Raw genomic sequence first — 20,750 nt, 5'->3', positions numbered from 1 at the left:
TGTTGTTCTCACTCCTACTAGTGAATGTAATGTTACACACCCATACAATGCGCAGCACCCCTCGATGTTTTCCAGAAACCTATCCTACATTGCCACTGCATGTTTCATGACCTCCCCTTGCTGACCACCCCATGTTGCTTTTCTCCTTTCTACCTTGCCACTCAGTGCCTATCCTAATTCAGACCCTCACATTCACACCACCCCATGATGTTTTTCTCACTCCTACTAGTGAATTTAACGTTACACACCCATACAATGTGCACCACCACACGATGTTTTTCAGAACCCTATCCTACATTGCCACAGCATGTTTCCTGACCTCCGCATGCTGACCACCCCGTGGTGCATTCTCCATCCTACATTGCCACTCACTGCCTATACCTATTCAGACACTCCGATTCTCACCAACCCATGATGTTTTTCTCACTCCTACTAGTGAATGTAATGTTACACACACATCCAATGCGCACCACCCCGCGACGTTTTTCAGAAACCTGTCCTACATTGCCACAGCATGTTTACTGACCTCCCCATGCTGACCACCCCGTGGTGCTTTTATCCATCTTACATTGCCACTCACGGCCTATCGAAATTCGGAACCTCCAATTCACACCACCCCGTAATGTTGTTCTCACTCCTACTAGTGAATGTAATGTTACACACCCATACAATGTGCACCACCCCGCGATGTTTTTCAGAATTCTATCCTACTTTGCCACTGCATGTTTCGTAACTTCCCCATGCTGCCCACTCTGTGGTGCTTTTCTGCATCCTACATTGCCATTCACTGCCTATCCTTATTAAACCCCTCCGATTCACACCTCCCCATGATGTTTTTCTCACACTTACTGGTGAATGTAATGTTACACACCCACACAATTCGCACCACCTCGCGATGTTTTTCAGAAACCTGTCCTACTTAGCCACTGCATGTTTCCTGACCTCCCCTTGCTGACCACCCCGTGGTGCTATTCTAGATCCCAGATTGTCCCTTACTGCCTATCCTAATTCAGACCCTGGGATTCACACCACCCCGTGATGTTTTTCTCACTCCTATTACTGAATGTAATGTTACACACCCATACAATGCGCACGACCCCATGATGTATTCCAGAAACCTATCATACATTGCCACAGCATGTTTCCTGACTTCCCAATGCTGACCACCCCGTGGTGCTTTTCTCCATCCTACATTGCCACTCACTGTCTATCCAAATTCCGAACCTCCGTTTCACACCACCCCATGATGTTGTTCTCACTCCTACTAGTGAATGTTATGTTACACACCCATACAATGCGCACCATCCCATGATGTTTTTCAGAAACTGATCCTACATTGCCACTGCTAGTTTCCTTACCTCCCCATGCTGACCATCACGTGGTGCTGTTCTCCATCCTATATTGCCACTCACTGCCTATCCTTATTCATTCCCTCCGATTTAAACCACCCCATGATGTTTTTCACACTCCTACTAGAGAATTTAATGTTACACACCCATACAATGTGTATCACCCCGCCATGTTTTTCAGAAACCTATCCTACATTGCGACTGCATGTTTCCACACTTCCCCATGCTGACCACCCCGTGGTGCGTTTCTCCATCCTACATTGCCAATTCCTGCCTATCCTAATTCAGACCCTATGATTCACACCACCCCGTGATGTTTTTCTCACTCCTACTAGTGAATGTAATGTTACAAACCCATACAGTGCACACCACCCTGCAATGTTTTCCAGAAACCTATCCAACATTGCTATTGCATGTTTCCTGACCTCCCCATGCTTACCACCCCATGGTCCTTTTCTCCATCCTACATTGCCACTCACTGCCTACCCTAATTCAGATCCTATGATTCACACAACCCCGTGATGATTTTCTCACTCCTACTAGTGAACGGAATGTAACACAACCATACAATGCGCATCACCCCGCGATGTTTTTCAGAAACATGTCCTACATTGCAACTGCACGTTTCCAGACCTCCGCATCCTGATAACCCCGTGGTGCTTTTCTCCCTCCTACATTACCACTCAGTGCCTATCCAAATTCAGACCCTCTGATTAACACCACCCCGTGATGTTTTTCTCACTCCTACTAGTGAATGTAATGTTACACACCCATACATTGCGCACCACGCCGCAATGTTTTTCAGAAACCTATCCTACATATCCACTGCATGTTTCCTGACCTCCCAATGCTGACCACCCCGTGGTGCTTTTCTCCATCCTATATTGCCACTCACTGCCTATCCTAATTCAGGCCCTATGATTCACACCACCCCGTGATGTTTTTTTCACTCCTAGTGAATGTAATGTTACACAGCCATACAATGTGCACCACCCCGCGATGTTTTTCAGAAACCTATCCTACATTGCCACTGCATGTTTCCTGACCTCCCCATGCTGACTACCTCGTGGTGCTTTTCTCCATCCTACATTGCCAATCACTGCCAATCCTAATTCAGATCCTATGATTCACACCACCCTGTGATGTTGTTCTCACTCCTACTAGTGAATGTAATGTTACGCACCCATACAATGCGCAGCACCCCTCGATGTTTTCCAGAAACCTATCCTACGTTGCCACTGCATGTTTCATGACCTCCCCTTGCTGACCACCCCATGTTACTTTTCTCCTTTCTTCCTTGCCACTCAGTGCCTATCCTAATTCAGACCCTCACATTCACACCACCCCATGATGTTTTTCTCACTCCTACTAGTGAATTTAACGTTACACACCCATACAATGCGCACCACCACACGATGTTTTTCAGAACCCTATCCTACATTGCCACAGCATGTTTCCTGACCTCCCCATGCTGACCAACCCGTGGTGTTTTCTCCATCCTACATTGCCAGTCACTGCCTATCCTAATTCAGACCCTCCAATTCACACCACCCCGTGATGATTTTCTCACTCCTACTAGTGAATAGAATGTTATACAACCATACAATGCGCATCACCTCGCGATGTTTTTAAGAAACACGTCCGACATTGCCACTGCATGTTTCCTGACCTCCGCATGCTGACCACCCCGTGGTGCTTTTCTCCATCCTACATTGCCACTCACTGCCTATACCTATTCAGACACTCCGATTCTCACCAACCCATGATGTTTTTCTCACTCCTACTAGTGAATGTAATGTTACACACACATCCAATGCGCACCACCCCGCGACGTTTTTCAGAAACCTGTCCTACATTGCCACAGCATGTTTCCTGACCTCCCCATGCTGACCACCCCGTGGTGCTTTTATCCATCTTACATTGCCACTCACGGCCTATCGAAATTCGGAACCTCCAATTAACACCACCCCGTAATGTTGTTCTCACTCCTACTAGTGAATGTAATGTTACACACCCATACAATGTGCACCACCCCGCGATGTTTTTCAGAATTCTATCCTACTTTGCCACTGCATGTTTCGTAACTTCCCCATGCTGCCCACTCTGTGGTGCTTTTCTGCATCCTACATTGCCACTCACTGCCTATCCTTATTAAACCCCTCCGATTCACACCTCCCCATGATGTTTTTCTCACACTTACTGGTGAATGTAATGTTACACACCCACACAATTCGCACCACCTCGCGATGTTTTTCAGAAACCTGTCCTACTTAGCCACTGCATGTTTCCTGACCTCCCCTTGCTGACCACCCCGTGGTGCTATTCTAGATCCCAGATTGTCCCTCACTGCCTATCCTAATTCAGACCCTGGGATTCACACCACCCCGTGATGTTTTTCTCACTCCTATTACTGAATGTAATGTTACACACCCATACAATGCGCACGACCCCACGATGTATTCCAGAAACCTATCATACATTGCCACAGCATGTTTCCTGACTTCCCAATGCTGACCACCCCGTGGTGCTTTTCTCCATCCTACATTGCCACTCACTGTCTATCCAAATTCCGAACCTCCGATTCACACCACCCCATGATGTTGTTCTCACTCCTACTAGTGAATGTAATGTTACACACCCATACAATGCGCACCACCCCATGATGTTTTTCAGAAACTGATCCTACATTGCCACTGCTAGTTTCCTTACCTCCCCATGCTGACCATCACGTGGTGTTGTTCTCCATCCTATATTGCCACTCACTGCCTATCCTTATTCATTCCCTCCGATTTAAACCACCCCATGATGTTTTTCACACTCCTACTAGAGAATTTAATGTTACACACCCATACAATGTGTATCACCCCGCCATGTTTTTCAGAAACCTATCCTACATTGCGACTGCATGTTTCCACACTTCCCCATGCTGACCTGCCCGTGGTGCGTTTCTCCATCCTACATTGCCAATTCCTGCCTATCCTAATTCAGACCCTATGATTCACACCACCCCGTGATGTTTTTCTCACTCCTACTAGTGAATGTAATGTTACAAACCCATACAGTGCACACCACCCTGCAATGTTTTCCAGAAACCTATCCTACATTGCCACTGCATGTTTCCTGACCTCTCCATGCTGACCACCCCATGGTGCTTTTCTCCATCCTACATTGCCACTCACTGCCTATCCTAATTCAGATCTTCCGATTCACACCACCCCGTAATGATTTTCTCACTCCTACTAGTGAATGTAATGTTACACACCCACAAAATTCGCACCACCCCCGATGTTTTTCAGAATCCTATCCTACATTGACATAGAATGATTCCTGACCTCCCGATGCTGACTACCCCGTGGTGCTTTTCTCCATCCTACGTTGCCACTCACTGCCAATCCTAATTCAGATCCTATGATTCACACCACCCCGTGATGTTGTTCTCACTCCTACTAGTGAATGTAATGTTAGGCACCCATACAATGCGCAGCACTCCTCGATGTTTTCCAGAAACCTATCCTACGTTGCCACTGCATGTTTCATGACCTCCACTTGCTGAACACCCCATGTTGATTTTCTCCTTCCTACCTTGCCACTCACTGCCTATCCTAATTCAGACCCTCAGATTCACACTACCCCATGATGTTTTTCTCACTCCTACTAGTGAATTTAATGTTACACATCCATACAATGCGCCCCACCCCACGATGTTTTTCAGAACCCTATCCTACATTGCCACTGCATGTTTCCTAACCTCCCCATGCTGAACACTATGTGGTGCTGTTCTCCATCCTACATTGCTATTCACTGCCGATCCTTATTCAGACCCTCTGATTCACACCACCCTGTGATGTTTTTCTCACTCCTACTAGTGAATGTAATGTTACACAGCCATACAATGCGCACCATCCCGCGATGTTTTTCAGAAACCTATCCTACATTGCCACTGCATGTTTCCTGACCTCCCCATGCTGACAACCCCGTGGTTCCTTTCTCCATCCCACATTGCCAATTCCTGCCTATCGTAATTCAGACCCTATGATTCACAGCACCTCGTGATGTTTTTCTCACACCTACTAGTGAATGTAATGTTACAAACCCATACACTGCGCACCACCCCGCGATGTTTTTCAGAAACCTATCCTACATTGCCACTGCATGTTTCCTGACCTCCCCATGCTGAGAACACCGTGGTGCTTTTCTCCATCCTACATTGCCACTTCCTGCCTATCCTAATTTAGACACTCCGATTCACACCACCCCATGATGTTTTTCTCAATCCTACTAGTGAATGGAATGTTACACACCAATACAATGCGCATCACCCCTCGATGTTTTTTAGAAACCTGTCCGACATTGCCACTGCATGTTTCCTAACCTGCCCATGCTGACCAACCCGTGGTGCTTTTCTCCATCCTACATTGCCACTCACTGCCTATCCTAATTCAGACCCTGGGATTCACAACACCCCGTGATGTTTTTCTCACTCCTACTAGTGAATGAAATGTTACACAGACATACAATTTGCACCACTCCACCTTTTTTTTCAGAAACCTATCCTACTTTGCCACTGCATGATTCATAACCTCCCCATGCTGACCACCCCGTTGTTTTTTTCTCCATCCTACATTGACACTCAATGCCTATCCTTGTTCAGACCCTCTGATTCACACCACCCCGTGATGTTTTTCTAACACCTACTAGTGAATGTAATGTTACAAACACATACAAGAGCACCAACCCGCGATGTTTTTCAGAAAGCTATCCTACATTGCCACTGCATGTTTCCTGACCTCCCCATGCTGACCACCCCATGGTGCTTTTCTCCATCCTACATTGCCACTTCCTGTCTATCCTAATTTAGACCCTCCGATTCACACCACCCCGTGATGTTTTTCTCACTAATACTAGTGAATGGAATGTTACACAACCATACAATTCACACCACCCCGCGATGTTTTTCAGAAACATGTCCTACATTGCCACTGCATGTTTCCTGACTTCCGCATGCTGATCACCCCGTGGTGCTTTTCTATATCCTACATTGCCACTCACTGCCTATCCTAATTCAGACCCTCCGATTAACACCACCCCGTGATGTTTTTCTCACTCCTACTAGTGAATGTAACATTACAAATCCATACAATGCGCACCACCCTGCAATGTTTTCCAGAAAGCTATCCAACATTGCTATTGCATGTTTCCTGACCTCCCCATGCTGACCACACCATGGTCCTTTTCTCCATCCTACATTGCCACTCACTGCCTATCTTAATTCAGACCCTGGGATTCACACCACCCCGTGATGTTTTTCTCACTAATACTAGTGAATGGAAAGTTACAAAACCATACAATGCGCATCACCCCGCGATGTTTTTCAGAAACATGTCCTACATTGCCACTGCATGTTTCCTGACCTCCGCATCCTGATAACCCCGTGGTGCTTTTCTCCCTCCTACATTACCACTCACTGCCTATTCTTATTCAGACACTCCAATTTTCACCACCCCGTGATGTTTTTCTCACTGCTACTAGTGAATTTAACGTTACACACCCATACAATGCTCACCACCCCGCGATGTATTTCAGAAACCTATCCTACATTGCCACAGCATGTTTCCTGACCTGCCCATGCTGACCACTCCTTGGTGCTTTTCTCCATCCTACATTGCCACTCACTGCCTGTCCTAATTCAAACCCTGGGATTCGCACCACCCCGTGTTGTTTTTCTGACTCCTACTAGTGAATATAATGTTACACACCCATACAAGAGCACCACTCCGCAATGTTTTTCAGAAACCTATCCTACATTGCCACTGCATGTTTCCTAACCTCCCCTTGCTGACCACCCCGTGGTGCTTTTCTCCATCCTAGATTGCCACTCACTGCCTATCCTAATTAAGACCCTCTGATTCACACCACCCCGTAATATTTTTCTCACTCCTACTAGTGAATTTAAAGTTACACACCCATACAATGCGCACCACCCCACGATGTTTTTCAGAACCCTATCCTACATTGCCACTGCATGTTTCCTGACCTCCCCATGCCGACCACCACGTGGTGCTGTTCTCCATCCTACATTGCCACTCACTGCCGATCCTTTTTCAGACCCTCCGATTCACACCACCCCGTGATGTTTTTCTCACTCCTACTAGTGAATGTAATGTTACACACCCATACAATGCGCACCACCCCCGATGTTTTTCAGAATCCTATCCTACATTGACATAGAATGCTTCCTGATCTCCCCATGCTGACTACCCCGTGGTGCTTTTCAACATCCTACATTGCAACTCACTGCCTATCCTAATTCAGACCCTCAGATTCACACCACCCCGTGATGTTTTTCTCACTCCTACTAGTGAATTTAAAGTTACACACCCATACAATGCGCACCACCCCGCGATGTTTTTCAGAAACCTATCCTAGATTGCCACTGCATGTTTCCTAACCTCCCCATGCTGATCACCACGTGGTGCTGTTCTCCATCCTACATTGCTATTCATTGCCGATCCTTATTCAGACCCTCCGATTCACACAACCCCGTGATGTTTTTCTCACTTCTACTAGTGAATGTAACGTTACAAACCCATACAATGCACACCAACCCGCGAAGTTTTTCAGAAACCTATCCTAAATTGCCACTGTATGTTTACTGACCTCCCCATGCTGACCACCCCGTGATGCTTTTCTCCATCCTACATTGCAACTCACTGCCTATCCTAATTCAGACCCTGGGATTCACACCACCCCGTGATGTTTTTCTCACTCCTACTAGTGAATGGAATGTTACAAACCCATACAATGCGCACCACCCCGTGATGTTTTTCAGAAACCTATACTACGTTGCCACTTCATGTTTCCTGACATCCCCATGCTGACCACCCAATGGTGCTTTTCTCCATCCTACATTTCCACTCACTGCCTATCCTAATTAAGACCCTGGGATTCACAACACCCCGTGATGTTTTTCTCACTCCTACTAGTGAATGAAATGTTACACTGACATACAATGTGCACCACCCCGCCTTTTTTTCAGAAACCTATCCTACTTTGCCACTGCATGTTTAATAACCTCCCCATGCTGACCACCCCGTTCCTTTTTGCCCCATCCTACATTGACATTCAATGACCTATCTTTATTCAGACCCTCTTATTCTCACCACCCCGTGATGTTTTTCTCACTCCTACTAGTGAATGTAACGTTACAGACCCATACAATGCGCACCAACCCGAGAAGTTTTTCAGAAACCTATCCTAAATTGCCACTGCATGTTTCCTGACCTTCCCATGCTGACCACCCCGTGATGCTTTTCTCCATCCTACATTGCAACTCACTGCCTATCCTAATTCAGACCCTGGGATTCACACCACCCCGTGATGTTTTTCTCACTCCTACTAGTGAATGTAACGTTACAGACCCATACAATGCGCACCACCCCAAGATGTTTTTCAGAAACCTATTCTACATTGCCAGGGCATGTTTCCTGACCTCCCCATGCTGACCACCACGTGGTGCTGTTCTCCATCCTACATTGCCCCTCACTGCCGATCCTTATTCAGACACTCCGATTCACACAACCCCGTGTTGTTTTTCGCACTCCTACTAGTGAATGTAATGTTACACACCCATACAATGCGCACCACCCCGCGATGTTTTTCAGAAACCTATCCTACATTGCGACTGCATGTTTCCTGACCTCCCCATGATGAGCACACTGTGGTGCTTTTCTCCATCCTACATTGGCACTTCCTGCCTATCCTAATTCAGACCCTCTGATTCACACCACCCCGTGATATTTTTTTCAATCCTACTAGTAAATGGAATGTTACACACGAATACAATGCACATCACCCCGCGATGTTTTTCAGAAACCTGTCCGACATTGCCACTGCATGTTTCCTAACCTCCTTATGCTGACCAACCCGTGGTGCTTTTCTCCATCCTACATTGCCACTCACTGCCTATCCTAATTCAGACCCTGGGATTCACACCATACATGATGTTTTTCTCACTCCTACTAGTTAATGAAATGTAACACAAACATACAATGTGCACCACCCCAAGATGTTTTTCAGAAACCTATCCTACTTCGCCACTGCATGTTTCCTAACCTCCCCATGCTGACCACCCCGTTCTTTTTTTCTCCATCCTACATTGACACTGACTGCCTGTCCTTATTCAGACCCTCTGATTCACACCACCCACTGATGTTTTTCTCACACCTACTAGGAAATGTAATGTTACAAACTCATACAAGAGCACCAACCTGCGATGTTTTTCAGAAAGCTATCCTACATTACCACTGCATGGTTCCTGACTTCGCATGCTGACCAACCCATGGTGCTTTTCTCCATCCTGCATTGCCACTTCCTGCCTATCCTAATTTAGAGCCTCCGATTCACACCACCCCGTGATGTTTTTCTCACTCCTACTAGTGAATTGAATATTACACAACCATAAAATGCGCATCACCTCGCGATGTTTTTCAGAAACATGTCCTACATTGCCACTGCACGTTTCCTGACCTCCGCATGCTGACCACACCGTGGTGCTTTTCTCCATCCTACATTGCAACTCACTGCCTATCCTAATTCAGACCCTGGGATTCACACCACCCCGTGACGTTTTTCTCACTTCTACTAGTGAATGTAATGTTACACCCCCATCCAATGTGCACCACTCCGTGATGTTTTTCAGAAACCTATCCTACTTTGCCACTGCATGTTTCCTGACCTCCCCATGCTGAACTCCCCGTGGTGCTTTTGTCCATCCTAGATTGCCACTCTCTGCCTATCCTAATTCAGACCGTACAATTCACAACACCCCGTGATATTTTTCTCACTTCTACTAGTGAATTTAACGTTACACACTCATGAAATTCGCACCACCCCTTGATGTTTTCCAGAAACCTATCCTACATTGCCACAGCATGTTTCCTGACCTCCCCATGCTGACCACCCCGTGGTGCTTTTCTCCATCCTACATTGCCACTCACTATCTAACCAAATTTCAATCCTCCGATTCACACCACCCCGTGGTGTTGTTCTCACTCCTACTAGTGAATGTAATGTTACAAACCCATACGATGTGCATCACCACGCGATGTTTTTCAGAAACCTATCCTACATTGCGACTGCATGTTTCCAGACCTCCCCATGCTGACCACCCCGTCGTGCGTTTCTCCATCCTACATAGCCAATTCCTGCCTATTCTAATTCAGACCCTATGATTCACACCACCCGTGATGTTTTTCTCACTCCTAGTAGTGAATGTAATGTTACAAACCCATACAATGCGCACCACCTTGCAATGTTTTCCAGAAACCTATCCAACATTCCTATTGCATGTTTCCTGACCTCCCCATGCTGATCACCCCATGGTCCTTTTCTCCATCCTACATTGCCACTCAGTGCCTATCCTAATTCAGATCCTATGATTCACACAACCCCGTGATGATTTTCTCACTCCTACTAATGAATGTAATGTTACACACCCATACAATGCGCACCATGCCGCTGATGTTTTTCAGAAACCTATCCCACATTTCCAGTGCATGTTTCCTGACCTCCCAATGCTGACCACCCCGTGGTGGTTTTCTCCATCCTGCATTGCCACTTACTGCCTATCCTAATTCAGGCCCTATGATTCACACCAACTCGTGATGTTTTTCTTAGTCCTACTAGTGAATGTAGTGTTACACACCCATACAATGCGCACCACCCCGCGATGTATTTCAGAAACCTATCCTACATTGCCACTGCATGTTTCATGTCCTGCCCATGCTGAGCACACCGTGGTGCTTTTCTCCATCCTACATTGACTCTTCCTGCCTATCCTAATTCAGACCCTCCGATTAACACCACCCCGTGATGTTTTTCTCACTCCTACTTGTGAATGTAATGTTACACACCCATACAATGCGCAACACCGCGCAATGTTTTCCAGAAACCTATCCTACATTGTCATTGCATGGTTCGTGTACTCCCCATGCTGACCACCCCATGGTGCTTTTCTCCATCCTACATTGCCACTCACTGCCTATCCTAATTCAAATCCTGGGATTCACACCACCCCGTGATGTTTTTCTCACTCCTACTAGTGAATGTAATGTTACACACCCATACAATGTGCACCACTCCGTGATGTTTTTCAGAAACCTATCCTACATTGCCACTGCATGTTTCCTGACCTCCCCATGCTGACCACCCAGGGGTGCTTTTCTCCATCCTACATTTCCACTCACTGCCTATCCTAATTCAAAGGCTCCGATACACACCACCCCGTGATGTTTTTCTCACTCCTACTAGTGAATGTAATGTTGCACACCCATACAATGTGCACCACCCCACGATGTTTTTCAGAAACCTATCCTACATTGCCACTGCATGATTCCTGACCTCCCCATGCTGACCACCCCGTCGTGCTATTCTCCATCCTACATTGCCATTCACTGCCTATCCTAATTCAGACCTTCCGATTCCCACCACCCCGTGATGTTTTTCTCAATCCTACTAGTGAATGTAATGTTACACTCCCATACAATGCGCACCACCCCGAGATGTTTTTCAGAAACCTGTCCTACATTGCCACTGCATGTTTCCTGACCTCCCCATGCTGAGCACACCGTCGTGCTTTTCTCCATCCTACATTGCCACTTCCTGCCTATTCTAATTCAGACCCTCCCATTCACACCACCCCGTGATGTTTTTCTCACTCCTACTATTGAATGGAATGTTACACTCCAATACAATGCGCATCACCCCCGATGTATTTCAGAAACCTCTCCGACATTGCCACTGCATATTTCCTGACCACCGCATGCTCACCACCCCGTAGTGCTTTTCTCCATTCTACATTGCATCTCACTGCCTATACTAAATCAGACCATGGGATTCACACCACCCCGTGATGTTTTTGTCACTCCTACTAGTGAATGTAATGTTACACACCCATACAATGTGCACCACCCAGCGATGTTTATCAGAAACCTCTCCTACATTGCCACTGCATGTTTCCTTACCTCCCCATGCTGACCATCACGTGGTGCTGTTCTCCATCCTACATTGCCACTCACTGCCTATCCTTATTCAGACCCTCCGATTCACACCACCCCGTAATATTTTTCTCACTCCTACTAGTGAATTTAACGTTACACACCCATACAATGCGCACCACCCCACGATGTTTTTCAGAACCCTATCCTACTTTGCCATGCATGTTTCCTGACCTCCCCATGCTGACCACCACGTGGTGCTGTTGTCCATCCTACATTGCCACTCACTGCCGATCCTTATTCAGACCCTCCGATTCACACAACCCCGTGATGTTTTTCGCACTGCTACTAGTGAATGTAATGTTACACACCCATACAATGCGAACCACCCCACGATGTTTTTCAGAAACCTATCCTACATTGCGACTGCATGTTTCCTGACCTCCCCATGATGAGCACACTGTGGTGCTTTTCTCCATCCTACATTGGCACTTCCTGCCTATCCTAATTCAGACACTCCGATTCACACCACCCCGTGATATTTTTCTCAATCCTACTAGTAAATGGAATGTTACACACCAATACAATGCGCATCACCCCGCGATGTTTTTCAGAAACCTGTCTGACATTACCACTGCGTGTTTCCTAACCTCCTTATGCTGACCAACCCTTGGTGCTTTTCTCCATCCTACATTGCCACTCACTGCCTATCCTAATTCAGACCCTGGGATTCACACCATACGTGATGTTTTTCTCACTCATACTAGTTAATGTTATGTAACACACACATACAATGTGCACCACCCCGCGATGTTTTTCAGAAATCTATCCTACTTTGCCACTGCATGTTTCCTAACCTCCCCATGCTGACCACCCCGTTCTTTTTTTCTCCATCCTACATTGACACTGACTGCCTATCCTTATTAAGACCCTCTGATTCACACCACCCACTGATGATTTTCTCACACCTACTAGGGAATGTAATGTTACAAACTCATACAAGAGCACCAACCTGAGATGTTTGTCAGAATCCTATCCTACATTGCCACTGCATGGTTCCTGACTTCGCATGCTGACCACCCCATGGTGCTTTTCTCCATCCTGCATTGCCACTTCCTGCCTATCCTAATTTAGACCCTCCGATTCACACCACCCCTTGATGTTTTTCTCACTCCTACTAGTGAATGGAATGTTACACAACCATACAATGCGCATCACCCCGCGATGTTTTTCAGAAACATGTCCTACATTGCCACTGCACGTTTCCTGACCTCCGCATGCTGACCACCCCGTGGTGCTTTTCTCCATCCTATATTGCAACTCACTGCCTATCCTAATTCAGACCCTGGGATTCACACCACCCCTTGACGTTTTTCTCACTCCTACTAGTAAATGTAATGTTACACACCCATACAATGTGCACCACTCCGTGATGTTTTTCAGAAACCTATCTTACTTTGCCACTGCATGTTTCCTGACCTCCCTATGCTGAACTCCCCGTGGTGCTTTTCTCCATCCTAGATTGCCACTCACAGCCTATCCTAATTCAGACCGTCCGATTCACAACACCCCGGGATATTTTTCTCACTTCTACTAGTGAATTTAACGTTACACACCCATGCAATTCGCACCACCCCTTGATGTTTTCCAGAAACCTTTCCTACATTGCCACAGCATGTTTCCTGACCTCCCCATGCTGACCACCCCGTGGTGCTTTTCTCCATCCTACATTGCAACTCACTGTCTAACCAAATTCCAATCCTCCGATTCACTCCACCCCGTGATTTTGTTCTCACTCCTACTAGTGAATGTAATGTTACACACCCATACAATGCGCACCACCCCACGATGTTTTTCAGAAACCTATCCTACATTGCCACTGCATGTTTCCTTACCTCCCCATGCTGACCATCACGTGGTGCTGTTCTCCATCCTACATTGCCACTCACTGCCTATCCTAATTCAGACCCTGGGATTAACTCCACCCCGTGATGTTTTTCTCACTCATACTAGTGAATGTAATGTTACACACATATACAATGTGCACCACCCCGCGATGTTTTTCAGAAACCTATCCTACTTTGCCACTGCATGTTTCCTGACCTCCACATGCTGACCACCCCGTTCTTTTTTTCTCCATCCTACATTGACACTCACTGCCTATCCTTATTCGGACCCTCTGATTCACACAACCCCCTGATGTTTTTCTCACACCTACTAGTGAATGTAATGTTACAAACACATACAAGAGCACCAACCCGCGATGTTTTTCAGAAATCTATCTTACATTCCCACTGCATGTTTCCTGACCTCCCCATGCTGACCATCCCGTGGTGCTATTCTCCATCCTACATTGCCACTCACTGCGTATCCTAATTCAGACCTTCCGATTCACACCACCCCGTGATGTTTTTGTCACTCCTACTAGTGAATGGAATGTTACACACCAATACAATGTGCATCACCCCCGAAGTTTTTCAGAAACCACTCCGACATTGCCACTGCATGTATCCTGACCACTGCATGCTGACCACCGCGTGGTGCTTTTCTCCATTCTACATTGCAACTCACTGCCTATACTAATTCAGACCCTGGGATTCACACCACCCCGTGATGTTTTTTTCATTCCTACTAGAGAATGTAATGTTACACACCCATACAGTGTGCACCACCCCGCGATGTTTTTCAGAAACCTATCCTACTTTGCCACTGCATGTTTACTGACCTCCCATTGCTGATCACCACGTGGTGCTTTTCTCCATCCTACATTGCCACTCACTGCCTATTCAAATTCAGACCCTCCGATTGACACCACCCCGTGATGTTTTTCTCACTCCTACTTGTGAATGTAATGTTACACACCCATAAAATGTGCACCACCCGCGATGTTTTTCAGAAACCTATCCTACTTTGCCACTGCATGTTTCCTGACCTCCCCATGCTGACCACCCCTTGGTGCTTTTCTCCATCCTACATTGCCACTCACTGCCTATGCTAATTCAGACCCTCCGACTCACACCACCCCGTGATGTTTTTCTCACTCCTACTTGTGAATGTAATGTTACACACCCATAAAATGTGCACCACCCGCGATGTTTTTCAGAAACCTATCCTACTTGGCACAGCATGTTTCCTGACCTCCCCAGGCTGAGCACACCGTGGGGCTTTTCTCCGTCCTACATTGCCACTTCCTGCCTATTCTAATTTAGACCCTCCGATTCACACCACCCTGTGATGTTTTTCTCACTCCTACTAGTGAATGGAATGTTACACACCAATACAATGCTCATCACCCCGCGATGTTTTTCAGAAATTTATCCTACATTGCCACCGCATGTTTCCTGACCTCCCCATGCTGACCACCCCATGGTGCTTTTCTCCATTCTACATTGCCTCTTCCTGTCTATCCTAATTTAGACCCTCCGATTCACACCAACCCCGTGATGTTTTTCTCACTCCTACTAGTGAATGGAATGTTACCCAACCATACAATGCGCATCACCCCGCGATATTTTTCAGAAACATATCCTACATTGCCATTGCATGTTTCCTGACCTCCGCATGCTGATCACCCCGTTGTGCTTTTCTCCATCCTACATTGCCACTCACTGCCTATCCTAATTCAGACCCTCCGATTAACACCACCCTGTGATGTTTTTCTCACTCCTAGTAGTGAATGTAACGTTACAAACCCATACAATGCGCACCACCCCGCGATGTTTTTCAAAAACCTATCCTACATTGCCACTGAATATTTCCTGACCTTCCCATGCTGAGCACACCGTGGTGCTTTTCTCCATCCTACATTGCCACTTCCTTCCTATCCTAATTCAGACCCTCAGATTCACACCACCCCGTGATGTTTTTCTCAATCCTACTAGTGAATGGAATGTTACACACCAATACAATGCGCATGACCCCGCTATGTTTTTCAGAAACCTGTCTGACATTGCCACTGCATGTTTCCTAACCTCCCCATGCTGACCACCCCGTGGTGCTTTTCTCCATCCTGCATTGCCACTAACTGCCTATCCTAATTCAGGCCCTATGATTCACACCAACTCGTGATGTTTTTCTTAGTCCTACTAGTGAATGTAGTGTTACACACCCATACAATGCGCACCACCCCGCGATGTATTTCAGAAACCTATCCTACATTGCCACTGCATGTATCATGACCTGCCCATGCTGAGCACACCGTGGTGCTTTTCTCCATCCTACATTGACTCTTCCTGCCAATCCTAATTCAGACCCTCCGATTAACACCACCCCATGATGTTTTTCTCACTCCTACTTGTGAATGTAATGTTACACACCCATACAATGCGCAACACCGCGCAATGTTTTCCAGAAACCTATCCTACATTGTCATTGCATGGTTCGTGTACTCCCCATGCTGACCACCCCATGGTGCTTTTCTCCATCCTACATTGCCACTCACTGCCTATCCTAATTCAAATGCCGGGATTCACACCACCCCGTGATGTTTTTCTCACTCCTACTTGTGAATGTAATGTTACACACCCATAAAATGTGCACCACCCGCGATGTTTTTCAGAAACCTATCCTACTTTGCCACTGCATGTTTCCTGACCTCCCCATGCTGACCACCCCTTGGTGCTTTTCTCCATCCTACATTGCCACTCACTGCCTATGCTAATTCAGACCCTCCGATTCACACCACCCCGTGATGTTTTTCTCACTCCTACTTGTGAATGTAATGTTACACACCCATAAAATGTGCACCACCCGCGATGTTTTTCAGAAACCTATCCTACTTTGGCACAGCATGTTTCCTGACCTCCCCAGGCTGAGCACACCGTGGGGCTTTTCTCCGTCTTACATTGCCACTTCCTGCCTATTCTAATTTAGACCCTCCGATTCACACCACCCTGTGATGTTTTTCTCACTCCTACTAGTGAATGTAATGTTACACACCAATACAATGCTTATCACCCCGCGATGTTTTTCAGAAATTTATCCCACATTGCCACCGCATGTTTCCTGACCTCCCCATGCTGACCACCCCATGGTGCTTTTCTCCATCCTACATTGCCACTTCCTGTCTATTCTAATTTAGACCCTCCGATTCACACCAACCCCGTGATGTTTTTCTCACTCCTACTAGTGAATGGAATGTTACCCAACCATACAATGCGCATCACCCCGCGATATTTTTCAGAAACATATCCTACATTGCCATTGCATGTTTCCTGACCTCCGCATGCTGATCACCCCGTTGTGCTTTTCTCCATCCTACATTGCCACTCACTGCCTATCCTAATTCAGACCCTCCGATTAACACCATCCTGTGATGTTTTTCTCACTCCTACTAGTGAATGTAACGTTACAAACCCATACAATGCGCACCACCCCGCGATGTTTTTCAAAAACCTATCCTACATTGCCACTGAATATTTCCTGACCTTCCCATGCTGAGCACACCGTGGTGCTTTTCTCCATCCTACATTGCCACTTCCTTCCTATCCTAATTCAGACCCTCAGATTCACACCACCCCGTGATGTTTTTCTCAATCCTACTAGTGAATGGAATGTTACACACCAATACAATGCGCATGACCCCGCTATGTTTTTCAGAAACCTGTCTGACATTGCCACTGCATGTTTCCTAACCTCCCCATCCTGACCACCCCGTGGTGCTTTTCTCCATCCTGCATTGCCACTAACTGCCTATCCTAATTCAGGCCCTATGATTCACACCAACTCGTGATGTTTTTCTTAGTCCTACTAGTGAATGTAGTGTTACACACCCATACAATGCGCAACACCGCGCAATGTTTTCCAGAAACCTATCCTACATTGTCATTGCATGGTTCGTGTACTCCCCATGCTGACCACCCCATGGTGCTTTTCTCCATCCTACATTGCCACTCACTGCCTATCCTAATTCAAATCCTGGGATTCACACCACCCTGTGATGTTTTTCTCACTCCTAGTAGTGAATGTAATGTTACACACCCATACAATGTGCACCACTCCGTGATGTTTTTCAGAAACCTATCCTACATTGCCACTGCATGTTTCCTGACCTCCCCATGCTGACCACCCAGGGGTGCTTTTCTCCATCCTACATTTCCACTCACTGCCTATCCTAATTCAAAGGCTCCGATACACACCACCCCGTGATGTTTTTCTCACTCCTACTAGTGAATGTAATGTTGCACACCCATACAATGTGCCTCACCCCACGATGTTTTTCAGAAACCTATCCTACATTGCCACTGCATGATTCCTGACCTCCCCATGCTGACCACCCCGTCGTGCTATTCTCCATCCTACATTGCCATTCACTGCCTATCCTAATTCAGACCTTCTGATTCCCACCACCCCGTGATGTTTTTCTCAATCCTACTAGTGAATGTAATGTTACACTCCCATACAATGCGCACCACCCCGAGATGTTTTTCAGAAACCTGTCCTACATTGCCACTGCATGTTTCCTGACCTCCCCATGCTGAGCACACCGTCGTGCTTTTCTCCATCCTACATTGCCACTTCCTGCCTATTCTAATTCAGACCCTCCCATTCACACCACCCCGTGATGTTTTTCTCACTCCTACTAGTGAATGTAATGTTACACACCCATACAATGCGCACCACCCCATGATGTTTTTCAGAAACCTATCCTACATTGCCACTGCATGTTTCCTTACCTCCCCATGCTGACCATCACGTGGTGCTGTTCTCCATCCTACATTACCACTCACTGCCTATCCTAATTCAGACCCTGGGATTAACACCACCCCGTGATGTTTTTCTCACTCATACTAGTGAATGTAATGTTACACACACATACAATGTGCACCACCCCGCGATGTTTTTCAGAAACTTATCCTACTTTGCAACTGCATGTTTCCTGACCTCCACATGCTGACCACCCCGTTCTTTTTTTCTCCATCCTACATTGACACTCACTGCCTATCCTTATTCGGACCCTCTGATTCACACAACCCCCTGATGTTTTTCTCACACCTACTAGTGAATGTAATGTTACAAACACATGCAAGAGCACCAACCCGCGATGTTTTTCAGAAAGCTATCCTACATTGCCAACGCATGTTTCCTGACTTCCCCATGCTGACCACCCCATGGTGCTTTTCTCCATCCTACATTGCCACTTCCTGTCTATCCTAATTTAGACCCTCCGATTCACACCACCCCGTGATGTTTTTCTCACTCCTACTAGTGAATGGAATGTTACACAACCATTCAATGCACATCACCCCGCGATATTTTCAGAAACATATCCTATATTGCCATTGCATGTTTCCTGACCTCCGCATGCTGATCACCCCGTGGTGCTTTTCTCCATCCTACATTGCCAGTCACTGCCTATCCTAATTCAGACCCTCCGATTAACACCACCCTGTGATGTTTTTCTCACTCCTACTAGTGAATGTAACGTTACAAACCCATACAATGCGCACCACCCCGCGATGTTTTTCAGAAACCTATCCTAGATTGCCACTGCATGTTTCCTGACCTCCCCATGCTGACCACCACGTGGTGCTTTTCTCCATCCTACATTGCCACTCACTGCCTATCCTAATTCAGACCCTGGGATTCACACCACCCCGTGATGTTTTTCTCACTCCTACTAGTGAATGTAATGTTACACACACATACAATGTGGACCACCCCGCGATGTTTTTCAGAAACCTATCCTACTTTGCCACTGCATGTTTCCTAACCTCCCAATGCTGACCACCCCGTTCTTTTTTTATCTATCCTACATTGTCACTCACTGCCTATCCTAATTCAGAGCCTCCGATACCCACCACCCCGTGATGGTTTTTCTCACTCCTACTAGTGAATGTAATGTTGCACACATATACAATGTGCACCCCCCCCACGATTTTTTCAGAAACCTATCCTACAATTCCACTGCATGTTTCCTGACCTCCCCATGCTGACGACCCCGTGGTGCTTTTCTCCATCCTACATTGCCTCTCACTGCCTATCCTATTTCAGTGACTCCTATTCACATCACCCCGTGATTTATTTCTCACTCCCACTAGCGAATGTAATGTTACACACCCATACAATTCGCACCACCCCGCGATGTTTTTCAGAAATCTATCTTACATTCCCACTGCATGTTTCCTGACCTCCCCATGCTGACCATCCCGTGGTGCTATTCTCCATCCTACATTGCCACTCACTGCGTATCCTAATTCAGACCTTCCGATTCACATCACCCCGTGATGTTTTTGTCACTCCTACTAGTGAATGGAATGTTACACACCAATACAATGTGCATCACCCCCGAAGTTTTTCAGAAACCACTCCGACATTGCCACTGCATGTATCCTGACCACTGCATGCTGACCACCCCGTGGTGCTTTTTCCCATTCTACATTGCAACTCACTGCCTATACTAATTCAG

Source organism: Cavia porcellus, unplaced genomic scaffold (genome assembly GCF_034190915.1).
Source record: "Cavia porcellus strain 051 isolate PalLab524CR breed Dunkin Hartley unplaced genomic scaffold, mCavPor4.1 scaffold_2, whole genome shotgun sequence".
NCBI lineage: Eukaryota > Metazoa > Chordata > Mammalia > Rodentia > Caviidae > Cavia > Cavia porcellus.
This window is presented reverse-complemented; position numbering follows the sequence as displayed.